A 27,813-nucleotide genomic window follows, 5' to 3' on the forward strand; every position below is an offset into this window, starting at 1 on the left:
AATGTTATTAATATGGAGTGTGTTTCAAAGCAAACTTTACCTCTGTTAATTACATGAATCCTAAAATCATAAATACATTAACTGTTAAGTAGCCGTGCTAATACGAATCATAAATGTTTTAATCAAAAGCATCATCACTACAATGGTCCCTATATAATTTATACTGTAAAGTAAATATCATAACTTACATTTTATCTATCATATATAATTATATTGTGAATTGATTTAGAACAAAATAATTACATGAATGTGATCAGGGTTAGGGTTAGGGTTAGAGAAAAGTCTCAAATGTAAACATTATGATTAAATGACAGGAGCTCTTCTTTTACATCTTTAAATCTGGATGTTTATGTTTAAAAGTAATTTGTCAGTTTTTTAAATGTAGTTTGGTTCAGTTTGTCTCTGCTGAGTTTGTGTTATGATGCTTCATGTTGTGTGAATACTGCAAGTAGAAAGATCATCTTTGGAAGTGGGACCAGATTAACCATTGATCCCAGTAAGTAATGATACAGATCATATACAAAAGCAAACTATTCATGTTTTACAGAAGTACATACAAACCCAGACTAGTAGATTAAAAACTATTAAATAGTTGTAGTCAGTTATAACACCTGCCTGCAGTGATGGAAATTTAAGTGAAATCTTCAGGCTCATAAAACCTGCAGTTTTGTTGTTATTCAAAGATTTAAAGAAGGTTCTATTAAACAAAATGAGTGAAAGATTGTCTTCATCTCATTAACCATGAATATTATAATAATAAATACATGGATTCATGTAGATATTTCTAAATTTAGTTTGGATTTTGGATTTTGGAAGTGTCAAGATAATTCCTCAGTAGTTTTTCTAAATGTAGTTTGTTTCAGTTCGTCTGCTGAGTTTTTGTTATGATGCTTCATGTTGTGTGAATACTGGATATAAGCTCTTCTTTGGAAGTGGAACCAGATTAAACATTGAACCCAGTGAGTACTAAAGATCTAGATCATAAATGTTATTAATATGGAGCGTCTTTAAAAGCAAACTTTACCTCTGTTAATTATATGAATTTTAAAATCAGAAATACATCAACTGTTAAGTAGCCGCGCTAATAAAAATCATAAATGTATTAATCAAAAGCACCATCACTAACATGGTCCCTATATAATTTATACTGTAAAGTAAATATCATAACTTACATTTTGATCTATTATATATAATTATATTGTGAATTGATTCAGAACAAAAATAATGACATGAATTAATGATCAAACAGACAAAAGTCTAAAAAGTAAAAAAAACATGATTAAATGACAGGAACTCCTCTTTTAAATCTTTAAATCTGGATGTTTCTGTTTAAAATTAGTTTGTCAGTTTCTTAAATGTAGTTTGGTTCAGTTCATCACTGCTGAGTTTGTGTCATGATGCTTCATGTTGTGTGAATGATGGAGTGTATAAGCTTATCTTTGGAAGTGGAACCAGATTAACCATTGAACCCAGTGAGTACAAATATAGATCATAAACTTTATCTTTAACAGCAAAATCTGTATCATTAATGCATTAATCAGCATCATCACTAAAATAATCTCTGTATAATCTCTGCTGCATATTAAATATATCAAAATATAAATGTTATTATGAAATATGACTGAAATTTATTAACAAAAGTCTCAAATTTAAAAATTATGTTTCCTTAAATGGAGTTTGGTTCAGTTCATCACTGCTGAGTTTATGTCATGATGCTTCATGTTGTGTGAATACTGGAACTGCAACTAAGATCATCTTTGGAAGTGGAACCAGATTAACCATTGAACCCAGTGAGTACTGATATAGATCATAAACATTATTTAGTATCTTTAAAAGCAAACTTTACCTTTGTTAAACATACAAAACCATCCAAAAATAGGTAAAAAAATATCAACAGCTTATTCAAATGATAACAAAAACTAAACAACAGTTTTTGATTTAGTTTTTACAGTATATCTACAAATATTTCAAATTTACATTTAGTTTATGACTGAAATTTAATTATTCAGTAAAAAGTCTCAAATGCAGAAATGATGATTGCGTGATTTTATTTTAGGGTAAATGTGATTCTTCACTACATAATTTTCTAAATGTAGTTTGGCTCAGTTCATCACTGCTGAGTTTGTGTAATGGAGATTCATGTTGTGTGAATACTGGAAATCGAAATAAGATCATCTTTGGAAGTGTAACCAGATTAACCATTGATACCAGTAAGTTCTGATATAGATTATAAATGTTTTTTTATATAGTGTCTTTAAAAACAAACTTTACAGTGCTCAGAATTTACTTTTTTATTTAAGTTTATATTTACAACATACATTTATTTTTGTGGAACATAATCATTCAGGTAAAAGTTTTATTACATGAGATGTTCCTCTAATGTCATTAATTATATCAAACATGGATATTTAATTGTAAAATGCATTTTTCTAAATGGAGTTTGGTTTAAATAATCACTCCACTGAGTTTATGTCATGATGCTTCATGTTGTGTGAATACTGGAGCTGCATATAAGCTCTTCTTTGGAAGTGGAACCAGATTAACCATTGAACCCAGTGAGTACTGATATCAATCTTTAACTGTGTTAATCATAGAAATCATAAAATCATAAATACATCAACTGTTAAGTAGCCGCGCTAATAAGAATCATAAATGTATTAATCAAAAGCACCATCACTAACATGGTCCCTATATAATTTATACTGTAAAGTAAATATCATAACTTACATTTCATTTATTATATGTAATTATATTGTGAGTTGATTTAGAACAAAATAATTACATGAATGTGATCAAACAGGCAAAAGTCTAAAATGTAAAAACATGACTAAATGACAGGAACTCCTCTTTTAAATCTTTAAATCTGGATGTTTGTGTTTAAAATTAGTTTGTCAGTTTCTTAAATGTAGTTTGGTTCAGTTCGTCTCTGCTGAGTTTGTGTTATGATGCTTCATGTTGTGTGACAACTACAAGTCAATATAAGATCATCTTTGGAAGTGGAACCAGATTAAACGTTGAAGCCAGTAAGTACTGATATAGATCATAAACATTATTATTATTACTATTATGGATCTTTAAATGCAAACATTACCTGTATTTTACATACAAAACCAGAAAAATTGATAAAAATATCTATTATATCTATATGACAATGATGGAAATGATTCAGTCTCATAAAATCAGCACAAAGTGGGAAATAGTTGAGTGTAGCACTGCTGTCAGGTGGAAAACTTCAGAAACTACAAAATCATGTTTAGTTTCAGCTGGATGTTTGTTGTTATCCAAAGATTTAAAGCTTTTATGGCACTAAATGGTTGAAAGATCGTCTACGTCATATTAAAAATAATCATAATCAGTAAATCAAATGAGCATGCATTAGTCAAAGCATCAATGTATGTTTATCATTAGTATAATTGGTAAAAAAGTTTGCTCAGTGTCTCTGTTGTGCAGTAAATATAAAAATGTACAGTTGATTTAGAGTTATCATTCAGGCAAAAGTCTCAAAAGTAAAAATAATGTTTTCTTAAATGAAGTTTGGTTCAGTTTCGTCACTGCTGAGTTTATGTTATGATGCTTCATGTTGTGTGAATAATGGGATTAAGATCTTCTTTGGGAGTGGAACCAGATTAACCATTGAAACCAGTAAGTACTAATATAGATCATAAACAGTATTAATATGGGGCCTTTTTTAAGTTAATACTACAGTTTTTTATTGGAACACATACAAAACTACTAAACGTAATAAATAATAGAGAAGACAAATATGATGAGAATTTATTTATCTGTATAACAGTTTTAGCAGTTTTAGATATTTAGTTGTGTTTTATCCAGATTGTCTCTCGGTTTGTTTGCAGTTTTTCTTTTGAATTGAATCTGCAGCAGTTTGTTGTCAGTCTGGAGTTGAAGGGTTTTTATCAGGCTGTTAAACGCTGTGTGACAGCGGGGAATAAGCTGCTGTTCGGCCGAGGAATCAGCCTGAATGTTGAGTCACGTAAGTTTAAGGAAATTTCAAACAAAACCAGCAGAAACTTTGGGGGACTTTTGTAGATAAGTAAGTCTAAAAGAAATAGAAACAGCTTGACATGCAGGTAATTTAATTTCAAATCCAGTTTGAAATATAATATTTGAAGTTTAATCACTGACACTGAATTCATTTTCAGAAAACTAAATTAAACTAAAGAAACAGATTTTTAAACTCTCATGACTTGTCCAGTGTTACTCTAACAGTAAATGAGAAGCAATAGCACTCAGAGTTTCAGGGTCTAAAACTTTTCACTGAAAACGTGTTTCTGTTAGTTTGAACAATGACACTCACAAGAAACAAGACACAGTTTGAACAAATTTTGCCCTAAAATCTTAACATCATCATAACATTTCCCACTGGTGCTGTGTAATGTCAGCTTTTTACTGTCTGTTTCCAGAGGTTTTGTTTATTTCTGTAACTTGTGTTTGAGCTGCGTGAGCTGTTTGCTGTAAAGTTTAGTCACTCAGGTTTGTGTACTGCGGCTTCAGACTGTGTGACTGTTAACAAGATTATCTTTGGAAGCGGCACTAAACTACATGTCAATGCCAGTAAGTTGAATTCTTTTCATACTGTGCTGAAGTCTGACTATATGTAGAGAGTTAAAAGTTAAACACTGTACACAGATTGGGTTTCCCCATGATAGAATATTTCTGACAAGAAGTCTAAACAATTCAGAAATACATGATACAAAACCGAAGTAGACCAAAACCTCCCCCCCAAAAAAAACACAAAACCCAAAGGTTTGGCAGTTTAATCTTCAATAGTCCTCTAAAAACCCATAAAACTCTCTGGATGAACTGAACTGGTCAAACTGAAAGCCAGATTTTTATCCAAAAAGTTGATATTTTGAATATTCTAGCAGGCAGTAATTTAGGCAGATTACAGTATATTTTCCCCTAAGTTCAGAGGAGATGTTTAATTGTAAAGTCGAGAGTTAAAGAATGTAAAGGTCAACTAAACAAGATATTTTACCATTTGATAAATGAAACCATTTGAAAAATATTTGTTAGACCTCTGAGGGTTTTTGTCCTGTCAGTTCGTACTGTGGGACAAATGCCGGCAAAATGACGTTTGGAGCTGGAATCAAAGTGACTGCTATTTTTCATCATGCAAATTTTGAGTTTCAGTTACAAACTAATTATTTTGCTTCTAAATTCAATGATCCCATTTCACATTGCTTAAATGTACTGGATACAAATCTACAAATTTAATGAAAAACATCAAACATGTAGCATAAACTTTAAATTGGTACAGTAATAATCCTGCTAATGTGACACATATGGCATACCATCTATGAAAAAAACAAGGCTTAAGTAGATATTATTGCATTAAAAAGCAGGTTTAAACTGTTAACATGTATTCTGATTATCACCAAACAATAATCATTATTTAATTTTTTCTAATGGAACATTGAAGTTAGTCATTTATAAAAATCAAATCATTTTGATGCAAATGTATTTATCAGGTATTAAAATAAGAAATGTTTATTTGTTCCTCTGGATACAGACACTGTGAGCTGCTGCTGAAGCTCAGTTCATGTCAGTTTATGTGATGGTGTTTTATGTTGTGTGAATACTGGAAGTTACAAGCTGATCTTTGGATCGGGGATCAGGCTGAACGTTGAAGCCAGTAAGTCCAGTCATGTTTGTTTTATTTAAAAAAAAAAAAATACTCCTTAAACTCTTGTAAATATTATATAAACTGTAAATATTTTACACTATCACCTTTAGTTTTTTTTTAAAGCAAAGATTATCTGTTTGAAACTAATGAACGCCAAGTTAAATATTCATGTGATCTCAAATCTTTAAAATGGTGGACATCTGATTTTAAATGTAAACACTTCAGCTCAGATTGAGTGTGCAGTTTAGATTCAGACCATTTTAATCTCCTGAAATTCATACCAGCAACATCTTGTTGCTGTTCGGTAAAAACTTTGGATCTCCAATTCTGGTGATTTGCCACACTTTCAAAAAAGTTAAATCACAGCACTCTCCTCTGTGGTTTGAGACCATTTTACGTTAAACAGTTGTGTGATCCAGCTTAAATGAGGCTGTTTTGACCAGAAATTGACATACTGTTGACATATGTTAGCATGCATGCAGCAGGATCAGTTACTGTGATGGCAACAAACACTGTGTGACTTATTCCAAGCTCAAATTTGGCAGAGGGATAAAACTGATCACTGAATCAAGTAAGTTCAAATACAACACAAAATGATGGGATGAAAAGCAAACTCTGAGAAGACAGTAGAAATCATTGACTTTACTTTTTGAATACTCTACCTTTATCCATTTTAATTCTGATCTGATATCTCCATGTCTTTTTTAATGTGTAACATTGTTTTTGGAGATTCACTTCAGAAAATGTTTTAAAAATTATTTTCTCTCTGATAAGTTACACAAAACTAAATGTGAAAGTAAATATTTGATTATATCTCTCTAACTGTGAGTTGCAGAAGATATTGCAGTGAAAAATGACTTTAAAAAGTCACATTTAATAACTTAAACTACGGCATGTTCAGGAGGAAACGCTCTCTGTAGTTATTGTTCAGATCAAATCTACTATGTGACTTTGACTGGAAACAACAAACTAATATTTGGAGAAGGAACCAAACTGACAGTAGAGAGCAGTGAGTATCAATAACATCATGTTAGATGGTTTTACGTTTCTTCCTTCTGCCAAATCTGCCTTTTCCATCACGTAACTTGACACGAGTCCTTCCTGAAAATGTAAATGACCGTTAAAACTAATTGCTTGATTTAACTATTTCAACACAAAGTCTCATATCAACAGTCTCCTTTTAGTTGGATGAGATTAAATTTAATATTATCTAATATTGGTGTAATGGATTGAAAATGGTCCTAACACATGGAGAGCATGTCATCATTCATCTCATCTGAAAACAGGAAAAATCACCAAAATTTAATCTATAAGGTTTTTACCCAACAGGGATGATCTTTCAAAGATACCAATTTTATCAGGCCGAATTTTTGGAAATGCGTTTTACTTCATGTACAAAATGTCTACAATATTTCCATTCAGTGAAATTTCATTTAAGCACTTAAATGGAAAAAGCAATGATTTCAGATATGAAACAATAATGTTTTGCTTTCATTAGAAATTGTAAAAAGCAACTGATGTGATTATATTCATCAGCTCTGCAGTTATTGTTGAGGGCAGAAATACTGTGTGACTGGAACTGGAAACAGAAAAGTACTTTTTGGTGAAGGAACACAGTTGACTGTTGAATCCAGTGAGTACAATTTAAAAAAAAAAAGTGCTCTATTTTATTTTAAACCATGTAGAGAGACAAAGCTGGCAGGCACTGCAATAATACAAGATTTTATGTCTTTATGATGATGATAAACTAGTCACTTTTTCCTGATGTTAATCCACTGTTTGCCTTATTTAGTTTAATTTTGCTCAGATTCGTAGTGCATGGCCATCTGTTCCTTGAACTAAAAGTTTATCCAGTTACATTTGCTACTGCAGTTGCCCAAATTATACATTTTTAATTTCAATCAATAATTCAATTATTCATATTTGAAATTGACTGTGAACAAATCTTTCAAAAACTTGTAGTATTTAAGAGGGAAAAAACTGCGAAATGTTCATATTTTTCCCCCTAAAATTTCACAAAAGTCTTTCTTTATAAGGTTAACTGTCATTTTTCTGTGCTTAGTATGCAATCTGTAGTCATTTTTAAAAAGTACCTAAGACTTATTAACTGTACCTTCTGTATCATCATGAGGAAACAGTTCATGTAGTTATTGTTTAGATCAGATGCATTGTGTGACTTCATCTGGAGGAAGCTGGAAACTCATTTTTGGAAAAGGAACCAAACTAACTGTAGAAAGCAGTGAGTACCCAAAATACAAATAAAATAAAAATAGATACACAATGACTGATATTTAATTTATGTCATCATTTATTAGAACTTAAAATAGCAGCTCTATTGGTTGGAAATATCAGTAAAGGTCTCCTTAATGGCATTTTCTATTTTTATTTTTAGCTAGCAAGAATAATGTTTAAAAGGTTTCCATTATTTCTAACAGCTGGGAGATTTGTATGAGACCTTTTCTATATAGTTCTAGTAAAAAAATATATATATTTACTCGTTTTTTACTTCTGACCCCAGATCTTCCAGTTAATATGAAGTCTGATAAAATACTCTTTTAGTCAAATACACACCCAAATCCTTTTTAACAGTTTATTATTAATTAGTGTGGATTAACTGCATTAGTTGATGTCATTAAAGCCGAGTTAAGCAACAGAAGTCCATGTAGTTATTGTTGAGCTCAGATCCACTGTGTGACTTCTGGAGCAGGAAACTATAAACTGATCTTTGGAGAAGGAACCAAACTAACTGTAGAAACCAGTGAGTATCATAAATTCATATGTTTCAAAGATAACATTCATATATTTGTGTTTGATAGTTGCCCATGTCAAATTTATAATGTGGTATAAGACAACTTGAAATGAAGTCAGTTATGGCTGTAAATATGATAACAGCTAACTCTAATGTAGCATTTTGACAATATATATATGTGTATTATTGTCAAAATGTGTCACAAATGTGAAACTAACTTGTCAAAACTAGCTAATTTAGAGTCGTCCCTTTAACATATTTAAAGTTTAAAATAATTGTACTGTTTTTACATCTTCATCATTAATTAACAGCTTTACTTGTTGATAACTGGTGTAATCAGTGTTGTTTGAGGCAGCAGTCCATGTAGTTATTGTTCAGATCAGATCCACTGTGTGACTGTTGGAACAGGAAGCTATAAACTGATTTTTGGAGAAGGAACCAAACTAACTGTAGAAACCAGTGAGTATTAAGAATTTTTGTGTTTATTAGGTAAAATACATTAAAATGTGTTTGTTGGTCCTTCAGGTTGAGGTAATATTTGAAATTGACAAAAATGAAATAAAACCAATTCATGGATGGTAACATTTCAGACGATATATACAGACGTAGTTATTGTTTAGATCAGATCCACTGTGTGACTGCTGGAGGAGGAAACTTCAAACTTATTTTTGGAGAAGGAACCAAAGTAACTGTAGAAACCAGTGAGTATCATATATTCATATATTATTAGATAAAATAAATCAAAATGTGTTGAGTGTTCATGCTAAGATATTGTTTGGTATTGACAGAACTCAAGACAAAGACAATTATTGCCAGAAATATCATAACAGCCTGATTAAATTATACATTTTAATATCAACGATAATAATTGTCAGCCAGCTAAAACAGAACTGTTTGCAGATTATAAACATAAATCCATCACTGTAAACATCTTTACACATCAGTTATTGTTTTGGGAGGAAACATTGTGTGACTAGTGCTGGGTCAGCAGGCTGGAAAATATCTTTCGGAGAAGGAGTCAAACTAACCATTGAGGCCAGTGAGTATCAATAATTTAATTTGCTTTTTAGATGTATATTTGCATGTAATGAAGGTCAGACTCTAAGAAGACAAAACTATAAAACTGAAAGAGTAGATCTATTAAAATGTAAAGATCTCAGTGCAGATTTAGTAAGGAGCTCGGTGAAAGGTTTAAAAATCACTTTTTAAGCACAGATTCTTCTGATAAACCTCAAACTATCTATTGCCCACAGCAGCCCAAAAAATACAAAGTCCACTAAAAATATATTTGTAATGGTAATCTGTTGGTATCAGACTGAAAATAGGACATTCCTAAAATTATGATTAACAAAAAACAAAAGTATGCATCATTACTGGCTTGAGTACTGGAAAGAAAGAGTATGTGACCGACAATTTTGAAAAGAAGATGTTGTATTTAACTTTATAATGAACTGCAATAGACTGCTGTTTTAATGTACATGTTTAGAATTTTTCTTACTCTTACTTTTGCGTCCTAATCAGAGGTACATTTTAATAGTTTTAAACCTCCAAAATTACTCTAAGTTCATATAAATAAACCTATCACACGTTCAATTCATTTTTTCTCTTAAATAATCCATCTATGGGTTTGTGTGGTTGGATTTCTCAGAGTGTGACTGGCTCTGGCTTTTCTAAACTCATCTTTGGCTCTGGGACTAAAGTGACAGTTGTCTCCAGTAAGTTCACCTTTTAAATTTAACATTATATAAATATCCACTGGAAAATATGAACGATATGAGATAAATTATATAAAGACACTCCAGTTTTGGTGATTTTCATACTTTTAAATACGTTGAATGGCCGCATAATGAGAAATTATTTTCAATCCCTTAAAACCTTTAAACCATTTGGATAGCAATAAAACAAATACACCAACATCCAGCTATGATAAGATGACTTTAATATAAAGTCATCTTATATATAAAATTAAATCTATAAATTATTGAATTCAGAAAAACAATGTCTTTTTCAACCTGGTATTTGTCAGTTGTGATAAGCACAACTTCATAATAAAATAGTCCATGTAGTTATTGTTCAGATCAGATCCACTGTGTGACTACTGGAGGAGCAAACTTGAAACTTATTTTTGGAGATGGAACCAAACTGACTGTAGAAACCAGTGAGTACAGCAATGATCTATTCAACACATTAAATTAACTGAAAGATATATAATATAATATATCTAAAAGAACTGTAAACTAATGACACATTTTGACATATGTTATATTGTTAATCAAAAAGTTAGCAATATAGTCCTTTATAAGTACAATTAATTAGTTGTGTTATTAGATGTATTAAATCCATTGAAGTTATTTAGATAAACTTACTCAACACATTCAGTACATTTCCATATCCGTTAATATTCCATCTCTGGGTTTATGTGATTAGATTTCTCAGAGTGTGACATACTCTGGAGTTTCTAAACTCATCTTTGGCTCTGGCATCAAACTGACAATTATCTCCAGTAAGTAAATTTAAACGTTCTTATTTGACCTCATAAGTCCTCCAATTTCCAGTGGAAGTTGGAGAAGAACTTGATAAACTATATAATTGATTTCAGCAAATATCTCATATCTGGTATTGCACTAACATGAAGCTGAAACAAGCTGATTTGACTTAATTACCACAAAATGTAATTTTTCAAATACATGGTTTTCACCCGACTGGACTATGAAGTCCATTTCAGTCCTTTAATTCTAAGATGTCTGACATTTATTAAACTATACGTGTTTTTGTACAAATTTCTGCGAGAACGCAAACATCCAAATGATGTAATTTCTTTTACTTGATAATTTACAGTTAAAATGCAGTATTTAAACCTGTCTCCTGTTTGGTGCAATTAGTCTAACTTGATACCGAAATAGTCTGTGTAGTTATTGTAAAGATCAGATCCACTGTGTGACTACTGGAGGAGACAGGAGGCTGATTTTTGGAAAAGGGACAGAAATAACAGTAGAGAGCAGTGAGTATTAAATATTTCAATTTTAAAAGGTGACTTACATGTCTGTTTGTTCATGTTATTTAATAATTGACATTACATAAAATGGCACCATTTATTATAGGAATATGACAGCAAATACTAATGATATATTTCAAGGGAAATAATGTTTGATAAAAAGTAGAAGGTGTAGTTTGTTCTTGATGTGATTATGTCAAACTAAAAATCACATAAAGATAACAGTCTGCAGCATATTTTTGAAATTTAGCATGTTTTACAAGATTCAGGGCACCTTTGAAGATGAATTAACTGCTATGAACTAACTAATTATGTTTAACTAATCAGAACCAGGTATCCATACAGTTAACACTAGTTTGTCTGTTAAAGTAAAACTGTTTGCAGACGATGTGATTAAATTAATCACTGTCGGGTTCTTGATGCTGCGGTTTTCGTTGAGGGAACAAACAGTGTGTGACTGGACAGGGAAGCCGGAAAATCATTTTTGGGGAGGGTATCAAACTGATCGTGATTGAAAGTAAGTTGAATTAATATAATTGTATACTTTCTCTGGTTTATCAGATCAATCACAGTGGACGGTTAAGAGACAGGAGAGATAAACTAAAAATTTGAATGTATTCAGTCATTACACATTTATCATGTTACATGTTAAATGTAATTAAATACTGTATATATATTTGGCTGCCAGGCTTTTATTTTTGGCACACGTGGCCTGAAACTGAACTCAATGCAGTCTCCTAATTTTAACTGAAAATGCACAGCGTTCAAATGAGAAAAGAAACATTTTCAAATAGTGGATGTTGTTTGCTGTAGAAAAGTCTAATTGTCTCTCAGTATCTCTCCATGACTTATTTCAAGTGATTCATTTTATATATCACATACAACAAAATAGCAGTTGCAACATAACTGTATATACGAACCCAGTCAGACACTTTGTTGGCCTGTTTTTGTTTTAGTGCTCTAAACACTGTGTCCGAGTTGTTCTCTGAATTTATGTCAGTGGTTTTCTTACTGTGTGAATGGCTATGGCAATAAGCTCATCTTTGGTTCTGGCACAAAACTTAAAGTTGAATCAAGTAAGTTACTTTATTCATTTGTAAGGAATGATGGCTGATATGATGCACTTTCCGAATTTAGCTTTTTTCCACCTGGTTTTAACTTATATTATACATATACAACATTCGATAAAACTGTAGTTGAAAATCTCTTTCACTCTTGTAATTGTTTAATGGTAGCAAAATTAAATTTTAAGTTACATATAGTGATGAAATCATGTTCCTTTTAAGCCAAATGAGAATGACAAGGGATGTAATTTTTGCATATCTTTTGTTAAATATAAATAGAGCAGCTTCATGAGGCATTAGTTCAGTTTATGGATCTCTGGGTTTACGCAGTTGGGTTTCTGTCTGTGTGTCTGGCTTTGGGAACTCAAAACTTGTCTTTGGTTCTGGCACAAAACTGAGAATTGAATCAAGTAAGTTATTTTATTACCTATTTATTACCTCACGTAACACTCCGAATTCAAAATTTTCACCCAGATTTACACCACAAGCCGTTCATATATACAAACAGAAATCACTAGATAAACTCTAATGCAGACAAAAACGAAGCTTTTAAAACTCCACTGCCCTCCAGTAATCATTACATTTTTTCTGTGCATGTATTTCAGATAGGACCTCATTTGTTATATATAAATAATGAAACCCAATAAGGAAATAGTCCATATCATCGATCTAGGGTTTGTGTAGTTGTGTTTCTTATTGTGTGACTGGCTATTCTGGTGCAAAACTCATCTTTGGTTCTGGAACCAAACTTACAGTTGGATCAGGTGAGGTATTTTCTTAATTTGTAAGAAGTGATGGTTAATCTAATATAACACTCTAAATTAAGCTTTTTTACTGTTGTCATGTACCACACCAACAGCTCATATACATAAAAAGAAAAACAAACCTTTCATTCACAAACAGACAAAAAGTGGCTTTTAAAACCCCACTGACTCCTGTAATCATTATATTTCTGATAATTATTTTTTTCTTTGTTTATATCTTGAGGAAAAGTTCATGTCATTAATGTTCAGAGCAGCACCACTGTGTGACTGCTTCAACAGGAATTGTAAGGCCAGTTTTTGGAAAAGGGACCAAACTTACAGTAGAGAGCAGTGAGTATCAGCAATTCAAATATTCTAGAAGAATATAACATATTGATGTGAATGACAAAAAGTGACATTTTATTTCTACAACATAAATCTAATGACACATTTTATGTTGATAAAATTGTTCATTACATAGTTGTAAAGCGATGCCTTACAGTAAAATGTGGGTGGATAAAATTGTTCAACATCCAAGGCTCCTAAAACCATTTCAAACCTCTTTAAATTATTTAAAAACACATGTTAGCAGGCTGTTTTTCACCCAGTTTGATATAGTTTGTTGTTGATGTGAGAGAGATTGTTAGCTGCCATCAAAATGTTAACATTGTCTCAAGTACAGTAGGTTTTTTAAAAATTGTGGATAAAAACTAAGAAACATCTCATTAAGATCATGTAAACATATGATTGCTGCTGAGACTTACAGTTAAAACCAGTCTTAGTGTAATATTGTTTGAAGATGATATGATTTAGTCTGTCGCTGTTATTGTTTTGAAATTTTGATTTTGTTCATATTCTTCAGCAGAGACTTTTCTTTGATAGATATTACTTTTTGGGAAAGGGATTAAATTAATTGTTGAGGTCAGAGAGTATTACTCTTGTGTTTAAAGTGGTTGGATAGATGAGATCAAGTTAAAATATAAAACTCTTTGCAGATGATGTGATTACATTTGTGGCTGTGAGAAACTTTCTACAGCAGTTATTGTTCAGGACAGAAACACTGTGGGACAGGAAACTGGAAATTAATTTTTGGAGAAGGAATCAGACTGACTGTTGAGGACAGTAAGTACTACTAGTCTGTTAATATATTAGTGTATATTTGGAGTGTTTTAAGATGGTACAGTGGTGAGAACAGAGATTCCAAAAATTCTACTATAGACAACCCACATTCTTTAAATATTTCTTGTGCTTGACCACAATATAATAAAAATATGCTACTGTTATATTTGCGTTTATAAATGCATAACTCGTTCTTGTTTTAAAATCCCTAAATTTACTGGACTTCATATTGGTCAGTCAGCTGCATGAGCGGTTGTCAGGGTTTTTTGAATTTGAGTTTCGGAGTGTGTGACTGACTCTGGACTTTACAAACTCATCTTTGGTGGTGGCACAAAACGGATAGTTGGTTCAAGTAAGTCATTTCATGATTAATTAAAAGACATAATTGAATCATTTTGTAATGTAGAGACTTGAGTTTTGCAAAAACTAACTGAAATTTTTTAAGTACACATTATCCTTTTCCAAGGTTAGTACAATCCATATAGTTTCTTATTTACTAAATAGTTAATATTAACATTCATAACTAATAATTTCCTAATGTTTTTTCTTACTCTGCCCATTCATTATTTCACAATACTTGTAATATTTCATGAGTGAAACTCTTTTTAGCTTTTAAATATGTCACATTTTTAATTCCAACCTAATTAGTGCATTACTACACAGAAAAATGAACCCCACACCTCAGGCTGGGTGTTTGTATTGTGGTTTATTATTTGTCCTTTGCTGAGGCACAGGTAGTTTTTGTTGAGTCTGTTTCCAGTGTGTGAATGTTGGAGTGAAGCTCCTCTTCAGCACTGGAACGTCTCTACATGTAGAAACAAGTAAGAAAAAACAATATCTTAAGTATCAAGTTAGGTCATTGATTAAGAAATCATGGACATCAATGAAGCATTTCTTAAGATTAGACATTGGATTGGTAAAGGTTAAACAGAATATAGAACAAGCAAACTGAAAAGAAATAATACATCAACTCTAATATCACTTCTACACAATCCAGACTAAACTAGTGACTAATGGGCAAGAATCATAAATAATATATAACAAATGCCACTGTGTGTTTTTTCATTGTAAAACAAAGTAATTGATTATTTCAGTTTAATTCATTGGTTTAAATAATCGTCATTTCTATAGTGCAGCAGCAACTTGGTGCTGTGAGTATTAATACTGAATCTGTTTTGAACTTCTGTTTGTGGTTTAATAGATTAGAAAGCGGCAGGAAAGTTGGGGGATTGAAAAATGTTGAAATGAAAGTTGATTTGATTTCTTTAGTTGTGTTGAAAAAGTTTTATTAAAATAATTTCAGTCCATTATCTGTCTGTGACTGTGAGCTTAGATCAGTGTCAGTGTTTCTGTAATTGCTCCTGTCACAGTGTGACGAGCTCTGGAGTTAATAAGATCTTCTTTGGTTCTGGCACCAAACTAACAGTAGAGTCCAGTAAGTTTGTTTTATTCATATTATCCTCTAAAGATTGATGGTCCATCTAGTATCTAATCTCTGCAGCTGAGTCTGATTTTGTTTGTACATTTCTGTAAAAAGTTTCTCAGATATCTTACGGAAGATTTGACTTTGTACATTGTGAACAAAATCATGCTAATTTACCCTCTAAATGAAATTATTCATAGCTCAATTCATGGAGGCTCTAGTGGTAACCAGGTCGTTTTGGTGGTTCATATAATTTGATTATTAATGTGAGAAGACCAATTATACAAATTTAATGCCCCTTTACTGATTATCTTCAACAGGATTCAATACAAATAACTTTTATTGCTTTAATGACAAAGACTTTAAGTCTTGTAATAAATGCTTAAACTGAGAAATGTGGTGTTTTGAGATTAAAGTATTTTTAATGGCAGATTTTTAAATTCTGTTTAAAAGTATGCAGTTAATGCTGAAGAGGCTGTTAAGGTTGTCGTGAAAAATGGCAAATGAGTGTTACTTACACCTCCAATCATAACTGCTCAAATACATTTTAGTTGTTAAAGGAAAAATTGATGTAAATTTGAGGTCAGTTTATGGAATGTATTATTTGTAGATGTAATGCCACAATCTACAATATACACTCCATTATTATATAATATAGACTTAATAACAGGTTTAAACTGATAAATTCCTCCAAAAGGCTTTCTTTATCAGCAGTAAATTTGAAGTTTTTATCGGTTGCTCTCATTAAAACCAGCCAACACTTGAAGTCAGTTTTCGTTCATCCTATTGTCATTGTGTGACTCTTGGAGGAGCAAAACTTCTCTTTGGCAGTGGAACGACGTTGTTCATACAAACCAGTAAGAAAATGACCTTCATTAAGATTTTCCGAACAGAATAATCATATTATTTACTTCACAGTTTGTTCGCACTTTTCATCAGTAAATGTTTTGTCTCTAGAACTGAAAGAGTTATTATTTGAATATAAAAAGGTCACGTGTGAAAATTCAAATTCAAAGTTTGCAGTAGATAACACACTTTTCATCTGTGCAGTTCGCATGTTTACATGTAAAACCAAAAATATAAAATCCTCTATTGTAAGTTTGGAAATTATTGTATGTGATTGTAATTCCACATATGAGAAAATTAATGCTTCTCATGTGATCATTTGTAACTGCTGAAAAGAGAAAAATGTTTCCAATCAAACGTTAACAAAATATAAAGGAATGCAGCTCAAGTTTTTGGTTTGTAGCTAAGCACTGTGTGACTGACGCTGGACTCAGAAAACTCTACTTTGGAAGAGGAACCAAATTAGTTATTGAACCCAGTGAGTCAAATCAATTTTTTTTAAATCTTAACTTTTGACAAAATTAGTTTCTTTCCCTTCAACTCAATTTCACACCACATACCAAATCAACAAAATCCCATTAATCTCTTATCACTGAAACTGTATGTGTAATAATTAAATATGTCAATATATTTCACAATAGTATCTGAACAGTCTCTGGCATGCAAGCCATTGATGTTAATCCGTTTAATTGAATTTATACACTCCATTTTCCGACTGACTGTTCTAGTTTACGAAGTCTCTGAATATATAAGAGTTAGTAAAGAAGTATCTGAGTTATTGATCAGCCTTCCTGCACTGTGTGACTGTGAGCAATTCCCGAAAACTACAGTTTGGATCTGGAGTTAAACTCATCGTCCATGAGAGTGAGTAAAAACTCTTGATTACAACTGAATCATAAAGACAAAAAAACCTGCAGTTAATATAATTGCATAGTTGTTTAATCTTTTTTCCTCACAATTATTTCCTTTTGGATCTCACAAGAGCAAGATGTTATGTTGTGGGAAGTGATTCTGATGGTTTTAATACCTTAAGGTTAAAAAATATAATACAGATATCATGATTTATTGTGAGGACTCAAAAGTGTTCTTCTGTACAGTCAGGAAAACTGGCAAAATGATCACCTTTGACCTTTATACACGAGATCTGACTGTAAACTCAAAACCAACAAATCTATAATTCCTCATCCAGAACTGATTCAACACTAAATATTTCCACTAAAATATGAAATGACAGAAAATCTACAATCCTAAAAACATATAGTAGGTGTAAATACCATTCTTCATAACTTTAGTTTTTTCAGTCACATTCCCAGTGAGTTTGTGTTGTGAAGCATCTCAGTGTGTGAATGACGGGACTGGAAGGCTGATCTTTGGACAGGGAACCGAGCTGAAAATACACAACAGTAAGATTATTAAAAACAAAATAACTGAACCAATCATTCACAACTCGCTAAACAGTTACAAAAGACTAAGTTATCTCTTCTGTGATTTTCACAGCTTTGTGATAACAGCTGCATTACACATATTATTGCAAATAAGTTAAATTTGCTTGACTAATAAGAAGTTAATTGATAACAATTTTGATATATAGTATTGTCATTTAAACACCTTTGGCTTTTTGTAGTGTTTGTATGTTTAGTCACTACTTACTTAGGCTCTGCTAACCTGTTGTTACTAATTTTGAGGAAACAGTTTCCTTTCATGTCTGATGAGCATGTTTTCCATGTTTTTGGTCAGATGATAGTTAGTCTTATCTAAGAATAGTCCATACAACTCAAAACCAAAAATATACAAAGAGATAATATAAAGAAAACCTTGTAGTTGAGAAGTTGAAACCTTCACTCTGAGTTATTGTTCAAGCTTCCTGAACTGTGTGACTGGAGGCAGTTCTCAAAAACTCCAGTTTGGATCTGGAATCAAACTCATCATTCATGTCCGTGAGTAAAAGCTATTTATGGGGATAACGAAGCTTGCAGTAACTTCAACATATACGCATTGCACCTTTTAACTGACCATTGATAACTTATGACAACTAGATGTTATATTGCAGGAATAAATTCTTAAGTTATTATCTTATTTTCTGAGTAGATACAACACAAAGTTTTCATTGGTTCTAATATTACGTAAAAAACTTTGCAGTTTAGAAGTCTTTGAAACCTGTAAAGTACGTGAGGAGATATGTGAGTTATTGATCAGCCTTCCTGAACTGTGTGACTACATCTGGTTATCAAAAACTCCAGTTTGGATCTGGAATTAAACTCATCATCCATGACAGTGAGTAAAAACTGTTTATTAAAACACTATCTGAGCTGTAAGTCCTAAAACATCTCTCTTAGATATTAAAAGTGGTGAGCTGGTTTTATCTAACAGAACTAACAGAACAAACTCACAGAACCACAGTTTAATGTGAACTAACAAGTTCAATGTAATAGTAATAAAATAAATAATATTACTTGATATGAAATAATATATTAATAGTAGCAAAGGGAAATGCTCTCTTACTATAATATCCCTTAAAATATATTGAAATACTTAAATCATCTTTTAATCTACACACACTCAACCTCTCCATAGAAACGGATGGTCCTTTAAATAGCTGAATTTAATGCCTCTATTTAATCACTGAAATTGTCTGCCAGTCACACTAACATTTCCTTCATTTATTTCATATAGTCTCTATTAAATCTGGGAGCAAAAGTTCACTAAAAGAAAGGAATGAAATCTTATCGTCAGCATACAGTGATAATTTGTATGGTGACTTTTCCAGCCAACAGCTATTCCCTGTTATATTTTCATGCTGTCTAAGTGCTTCACTGAGAGGTGACTGAGTCGCTGAGTCACTGAGTCATGTATAAGTGCTTGATAGGGTGGATTTTAATTAATTTTATTTGAACCATAAAATTAATTTAGCCTTTATTTCATCTTAGAAGACTAACCGCTGTTAAATTTACCTCACTTACACTTATTCCGTCAGGATTTAAGCCATTCGTTTATGAATGTAAGGAAAGATTTAGTGAGAGAGCAACATTTAGGGCTTTGTTTGGGCTAATAAAAGTCAAATTAAGTAGTTTTACTCTCATATTTACTTTATTTTGTCCATATTTCAACTTGTTGTTCATTAAAAACAGTTTGAGGTGGATTTAAGGTTAACACTTGGGGGATTCTGTTCCTCATGGTATTTTCACTGAAGTGTGACACTGTGTGACTTATGGAAACAACAAAATGATTTTTGGATCTGGCACAAAGCTGACAGTTCACACCAGTAAGTTCATCCATTGAACAATCCATTATTTCAAACTAATGTGTGGAAATAATCACTGTATTTTAAATGATCATAATTGTCAAAGTAATAATTTCAGTTTCCATTAATGCAGTGACCATTCAACACAGAACCATCCATGTAATACACATTTCCCTCTGTCTTTAATGATAATATTTAAAATGTTATATCATTGGGCATAATTACATGAAAGGGAAGACTGTAATTACATTTGGATAAGGCATACAGTATCTCTCTTGAACTTTAACAATTACAAGAAAAAAAGGTGAAATTGGTGTTAGGAGCGAATTGTTGTCTTAATGGTTCATTATACTTATACGATTGGTGGATGCTATCTTGTGTAGAGTTAAACATTAAGAGTTTAGATGTTCAGCAGTTTTTGATGTGAAGAAATGTACAGTGTGAATGATGCTGCACGCAAACTCATCTTTGGGAAAGGAACTAAACTCTTCATACAGTCCAGTAAGAATGAAACAAAACATTATTTTGATATATTTGTGCATCACAATGACAATTTGCATGAATAACTTTAATAATATTTTTGTATGCAAGCTACAAAGTGCTTTACGGAGTCATGAAATAGATAAAAACAGGAAAATCCTAGAAAAAAAGTAAAGTAATACAGTTTTAATACGGTTAATATTATTAAGTATAAACAGAAACCATATAAAAACCTGTTTACAAAGAGATGATTCCAAAAGAGATTTGATTTGCATTATTGAAAACAGGATTTTGCTCCAAAGTTTGTAGCCTCAACCTCAAAGTTAGCTTGAACTCCTCATGAAGTAATTCAAGACTTTATACAGAACTGTCAGTGTGGGTTATGGTTTTATTTACCCTTTGAAAATCTAAAAGAATACCATCTTTGACTTTAGGAAACCCATCAGATGTCACATAACTCTTCAGATGGAACATTCAGCTATAGATATTTTTATAAAAATATAAACAGGTGAGAATTACTATTCGGTTTTGTGAAACTTTGTTTAATCAAACATTGACATTGAGCCGCTCGGTGACTTTGTGTTATGAAGCATCTCAGTGTGTGAATGACGGCACTCGAAAGGTGATCTTTGGACAAGGAACTGAGCTGAAAATACAAAACAGTAAGATTTTACATTCATTAAAAGAGAAAATAATGGAAACAATTAATGATACCTCCCTAACCAACAATTTACAAAATGTCATTACAACATTATCAATAGATAGTAATAGATAATTGAACTGTAATGTTAGTGAAAATCAACAACAGCTACACTACAGTATCAGGTCATTATAAATACATCAGTGCTGAAAAAAATAATTTTTGAGTTGATAGACAAAAACTGATGACAATTTTAATAATTGATTGAAGTAAAACTAATATGAAAATGCAATGTACATGCAAAAATTAATGTCATAATTGTCACAGCTTTATTTTGATTGATTTTATTTACTGAAGTTATAAAAATCACATGGTAAAAAGTTACCCTCATATTTATCCCATTAAGTCAAATATTTTTGAGAAAAATCTTCCTGTTGCTTTCAAATTAGTTCCCAAATGTTTCTGTAAACCCCCATATGTCCATGTCAGGATTTATTTATAATACGATTATGTGGAGAAATTATTCATCACAATATTTAATTTTATGATCAAAGGGTAGAGCACAACAGAATCAGTATTAGTATGTGAAGATCAGGTTGGAGTTTTCGATAAAGCTCTCCTTGATGTGTGACTCAGACTGGAGCCCAGAAACTTCTGTTTGGATCAGGGATTCAAGTCTCAGTACAAACAAGTGAGTTCTGTTTCAATTAAGCAGCCGATCAATGAGTTTAAGCTCAGTTGAAATGGTGAAATTGTCCATTTAAATGTTTTAATAGTTAGTTTAAATTGTTAGCAAAGACAAATGCCTTTTTAAGATAAGTAACATTTCATAAAGCGGCAGAGTCATCAGCATAAAATGTTTTACATCTGGAAGTTTTTTGAACCATAAATTAAACCCTAATTTAAAAAAATAAAGTTTTATGATATAACTTTTAATTAACCATAAAGGTCTTTCATAAACATGTAGCTGTAGAAATATATATATATATATACACACATCAAGTACTGTAATTTGGGTAAAATTACTGTTTTCCTAAATATAACTGTTAGTGTTATAGTTATTGCACAAGTAAAATGAAATTAAGTTAGCGAAGTTAAAATGTTAGTAGATACATGTTTAATTTAAAAACAAGTAGTATTAAGTAGTGAATATTAGTAGTTATAAGACAAATAGCTTACTGTATGTTAAACTAAATACACCTTCACCTTGATGCTTTGATAAAATGTTTTCAATCTTTCACTTTAAAAAATACTTCTTTCTGCACTGAATAATTATTTTAGTTTGGCATTACACACAGAAATATTAGGTCTAGTCATGTTATTTAACATTTTCGGTTGTTTGACGCAGTGGTTATCAGCAGGTTATTGTTGAGCTTTCACACACAGTGTGAATACTAACAGCCAGAAAATCACCTTTGGTTCAGGAATTCAACTAAAAATTCAAACACGTGAGTAGCATGTTTTATGTAAAGCAGATTAAAATCCAAACCTGTCTTTTAGAGTCATGTCACATTTATTCATTATCTCTGGACATACAGCAGGACCACACAGGCTTTTTTAAAAATATATATCTTCATCCACATCCCAAATGTTCAGACAGAGTGCTATTTTGTATTAACAACATAGATTTTCAAAGAAATGGTAATGCTGCAAAGATTATGTTTTCCCATTATGTTCCCATTAAACTATCTTATAATATATTAATCATACTCATATGGCCGACAAATAATTTATAGGGAGAAAGTTAGCTTGTCTTTTCTCTTTACTCTTAAAGAGGCAACTGAACTAACAAGGCCACTTAGTAAACAGATTTTAGTTAGGGTGGATTTTAATAGATTAATTTGTCTCTATTTCATCTTAGAAGACTAACTGCTGTTAAATTTACCTCACTTACACTTATTCTGTCGGGATTTAAGCCATTCGTTTATGAATGTAAGGAAAGATTTAGTGAGAGAAGCAACATTTAGGGCTTTTTTTGGGCTAATAAAAGTCAAATTAAGTAGTTTTACTCTCATATTTACTTTATTTTGTCCATATTTCAACTCATTCATTAAAAACAGTTTGAGGAGGATTTAAGGTTAACACTTAGGGGATTCTGTTCCTCACTGTATTTGCACTGAAGTGTGACACTGTGTGACTAATGGAGGTGACAAAATGATTTTTGGATCTGGCACAAAGCTGACAGTTCACACCAGTAAGTTACTTCATCCACTAAACAATCCATCATTTCAAACTAATGTGTGGAAATAATCACTGTATTTTTTAAAATACAATGGAAAAGCTGTATGTTTAGAAACACTGTGAATAGATTCTATATTAAAGCTATAAAATAATGATATTTTATTTAACCGAACCTGTGAGGACTAGCAGTATGAAACAAAGTGTGTGAGGGGTTTTTGTTCTGGAGTCAGTGCATGTGTGAATGTTGGATACAAGTTAACTTTTGGAAATGGGATCAAACTACACGTCCAGGCTAGTAAGTTGTTTATCAGCTTTAAAATGTACATATAGCTGTACTCATCATGACTTAATTATATCATTTATTAATTGTTAGGAAATAAAATGTGTAAATAGTGTAATCCCGGCATGATCATGAAGGCAATATAAGGAATGAAGATGATGTAAATGATATAGGGCTTCATATTCAAACTAAAAAGTCAATAATGACTGAATATGTGATTTTCTTTGTAATGTATTTTATGTATTGCATACAATACATAAACATTACAAACCTAAAATAAATACAGAACATGTCAAATTCATGCTTTCATTTGCGAAATATCATATTTCACATGTACAATGTCAAAAAAACCACATGGGCATATAAGCTGTTTCACATGTGATGTTGTTGTTTTTATACGTGATGTTATTGTTGAAAATCCCATGCACGTTTATTGTGAATTTATCACATGTGAAATATCCGAAAATGTGATTTCTTATATGTCTAATATGACTAAATATGAAATATATACTACACTAACAAAACAAGTATCTCATCATTTAGTTTAACTCTGAAAATGAGTAAAAATACACGTTATATATACGTTTTTATATTCAAACTACATATTTATAAACAGTAAAAACTGTACTTAACGTTTCAGTAATCAGTAGTTCTGTAGAGTTTAAGCAGCCAGTGTTTATTGTGCTGTGCTCACTTACTGTGTGAATGCTGCTGGCTCTAAAATCACCTTTGGAGCTGGAGTCGATTTAATTGTACAAACACGTGAGTCGTGACAAAACAATACATGCACTCAGAATGTAAATTATTGATAAATGGTCAAAACCACCATCTATCTGCAGAAAGTTACAGTGAAAAATCATACTGCAAGTTTGTAGCGCTCAAGCAGTTTGTTATATAATTGATGGTTAATTCAGAGAGAATCAACCAATGGCAGTTATATTATAATTAATTGTTTAATTAATTTATAGAGTACAAATGCAAAACATTATCTAGTTCTAGCTTCTACAGTTTGAAGTGTTGCTACTTTTAGCTATTTTGATGAAAAAACAGTTAGAAGACTGTCTTACATCAAACTAATCCTTAGTTCCAGGCAATTTTAAGGTCTGCATCTGATATAAGTTAAACAATATTCATGATAATCATAATAATCATAATCATAATAATAATAATAATAATGATGATCTGCAGTAACAGAGCAAAATATTGAAGCAATTCTTCCAAAACTGATAAAGCCAATAACAATTCAGGTAACTTGTGTGTTTTTGTCTGTGTGGATGGAAGTGGACAGAAAATAATGTTTGGCAGTGGGATCAAATTAAATGTGTGGCTGAGTAAGTCACGCTTATTCAATTTATTTGTAGTTTTTCTTAAAATATTGGACTGTTAATGTAATAATGGATAAACAACAATTATTCAAAAGCCACTGAATATTATAATCTAAACTAAATGTAGACTGTTAGTGTTGCACATGGCAATAAAAATGAGAAATATTAATCTTAATATGAATCAGAATACATACAATTTGTAGATTTGTACATTTTTTGAGAAACAAACTGAGTGAGATGTACAGTCATACATGCTAGATGCTACAGTGGTTTTTGAATGCTGGTAACTTGCTGTGTGAATAGTAATAACTACAAACTCATGTTTGGATCTGGGATCAAAGTTACTGTATCATCACGTAAGTGCATTTTGATTATATTCAACCAGTCCAAATAACATTACTGATTGTTATATTGAACTGGTTGCTAAACTCAATTAGTTATGATTACCATGAAGGTTAGGTTAGGTTTTTTTTGGTATATATTCCTTCAGTAATTTCGCATTTTATAATGTACATTGTAAAAATGATGCTTGTAAATGATTAGATAAAATATCAGATTAGATCAGAAACATAACTTTTTGGAGTACTAGGTTAAACAGAAGCAGAACTTAACAGTTAGCGTAAGCATGAAGCTATAGTCTGACTTGTTAACACTCTTTGACAACATCAAAATTCATGATGCGCTATGAAGACACATTAAGTATTCAATATCTTTGCACAAAACTACACAAGTTGTAGAAGTGCTGTACGTAATTTCTATTTGGTATTTAGTGAAATGACAGGCTCTGGTTATCGAACTTAAACTATCAATTTACAAGTGAAAGGACGAGACAGGGGTGTCCCTTACTACCATTTCTTCTTAAGCATCACCTATTGATGTCTGAACTAGTCATTTTACTTCAGACCTGCATTTTGACTTTTTTAAATTGATGCACGTCATGTTCATTATCAGTAAAACAATACTTTTAACTTCTTATGTGAAAAAAACATTCTAAAAATAAAACTCTGTTATCATTAATATAAATAATAGTAATATATTTTACACTTTTCATTCTTAGTGAAACATAAAGAAAGTAATAATAATAGTAGTTAACAAATATGTCCCCAGTATTCAGTTAGCTGGTGTTTTTGCTGCCAGATGAACCAGTGTGTGAATAACATCAGGATCGTATTTGGATCTGGAATTAAACTTGTTGTTCTGACAAGTAAGTGCGAGACTTAACTTCACTGAAGTAAATGATTCAATTTATAGTTATAGTTGATATAATCGCTAACTTATAATTATTTGTAAAATACTGAAACCTTTGATGAAAATGCAGGAAAAAATGCAGACCAGGTTAGACTGACATCAATAATTACAGTCATTTAAATGAAGACACTTGAGTGTGAGACGCTGCTCTGGTTTTTGTAACTGGTTTAATTTCTGTGTGAACGGCAACAACTTCAAAATCACATTTGGATCTGGAGTCAGAGTGATTGTACTGTCGAGTAAGTGTACAACTACGCAAACTCGCCTTTGACATGTGTTGACCGTTTTTTAAATCTATCCCAAAAAATGTATAGACATTTATGACATTCATAAAAATGTGGCGGTGGGTTTCTCGTTTACAGCTAAGCTGAGTTAATCAGAGGACTTACTCTGGATGCAGAATCACTTTTAATTATAACATAACAACAACATCGTTGCGTCACTCATATCTATGTCAGATAAAAGCAGGAACTGACAGATTAACTTTTGTGTGATTGACAACATCAGGACTATATTTGCATCTGGAATTAAACTTGTTATTCTGACAAGTAAGTTTATTGCATCACAGTTATAACTGAACTCTAATAATAGTAATAAAAGCAACATAAGGTCACAACATAAAACCCCACATAACAGTGCAAACATTTACTTTATTATACTATTTTATCTGCTCAACATAAACAATTCAAACAGTTAAAAAAAACACCATTTCTTTTTCCCAAATATTCTGACAAAAGAAACAGACTAAGAACTGAAAAGAGCGGTATTTGTCAAACACCACAACAATGTGTGACACAACTTGGAGTCGGAAAATTTGTTTTTGGAACTGGCACTAAAGTTATGGTTGAAAAAAGTGAGTTATTAAATATTATATTTGAATCTGAATATATTCTAATGTCAGAGTGATATTTCTAAGTCTGTTCTTTCTGAAATATAATTGAAGTAGCATCATCTGTATTTGTAATTGGACAATCTGCTATGTGAATTACAACAACAAAATCCTGTTTGGATCTGGATCAAAACTGATCGTTCTGTTGAGTAAGTCATCGATACAATTGATGTTTACATTATCATTTAAATGTTTCTACAAGAGCTTAAGATTTTATGAAATAATTTAAAAAGTACAAATACACAATTTCAAATACACCAGATATACATTTTCTGTATTTAATGTGCTTCAGTTTACTTCTAATGTATTTCAAAGTAGAACGCTAACATAATGTTTAATTCAAACCACGTAATGACATTAAACAATGCACTTAATATATGGTTAAATGTTTTGAAATAATACTTTTGTGTATATTTGGCTACTTGTGTACCAAAATAGTACACTTTCTAAAAAAAACTATCATACCTGTGCTATATTTTATCATTAGTGTGCTATAAATAGAACCTTTATACCCAAAATGATTGGATCGTTTTACATTAGGCTGTATGAAGTATGTATATGTGTGCTTCTGTGACTTGTATGCTTAAATTAAATTTACTGAAGTATTTAAAGTACAAATAATACAAATTACAGAAATTATCGTGAGAAAAATATACATATGAAGTATAAATAAATAGATATGGATGTATTATGTTTATTCAAAAACAATACAATACACCCAGTTATGTTTTATAAATGACTGCCATGCTTAAACTGTATTTTGAATTAGTAAACAGAAAAATACCAAACCACATGAAAACTTATTATAAAAGAGAATAATCATAATACGCATTTGTAAGAAAATTCACAAACTAATAACACAAACTCCTGGCTTGACTTATGTGCTGATCGTAAACGTTTCTCTTAATATCTTCCTAGCAGCTCATATTTCAAACTGAGCTTTCAA

The 27,813-nt window shown here is 31.4% G+C and overlaps 1 gene segment (V, D, J or C); it reads left to right on the plus strand.

Moving 5' to 3' along the window:
- Positions 1–27,813, plus strand: part of LOC122994309 — a 54,619-nt gene that overhangs the window by 23,219 nt on the left and 3,587 nt on the right.

The sequence above is a fragment of the Thunnus albacares genome, chromosome 12, assembly GCF_914725855.1.
Source record: "Thunnus albacares chromosome 12, fThuAlb1.1, whole genome shotgun sequence".
Classification (NCBI taxonomy): Eukaryota; Metazoa; Chordata; class Actinopteri; order Scombriformes; family Scombridae; genus Thunnus; species Thunnus albacares.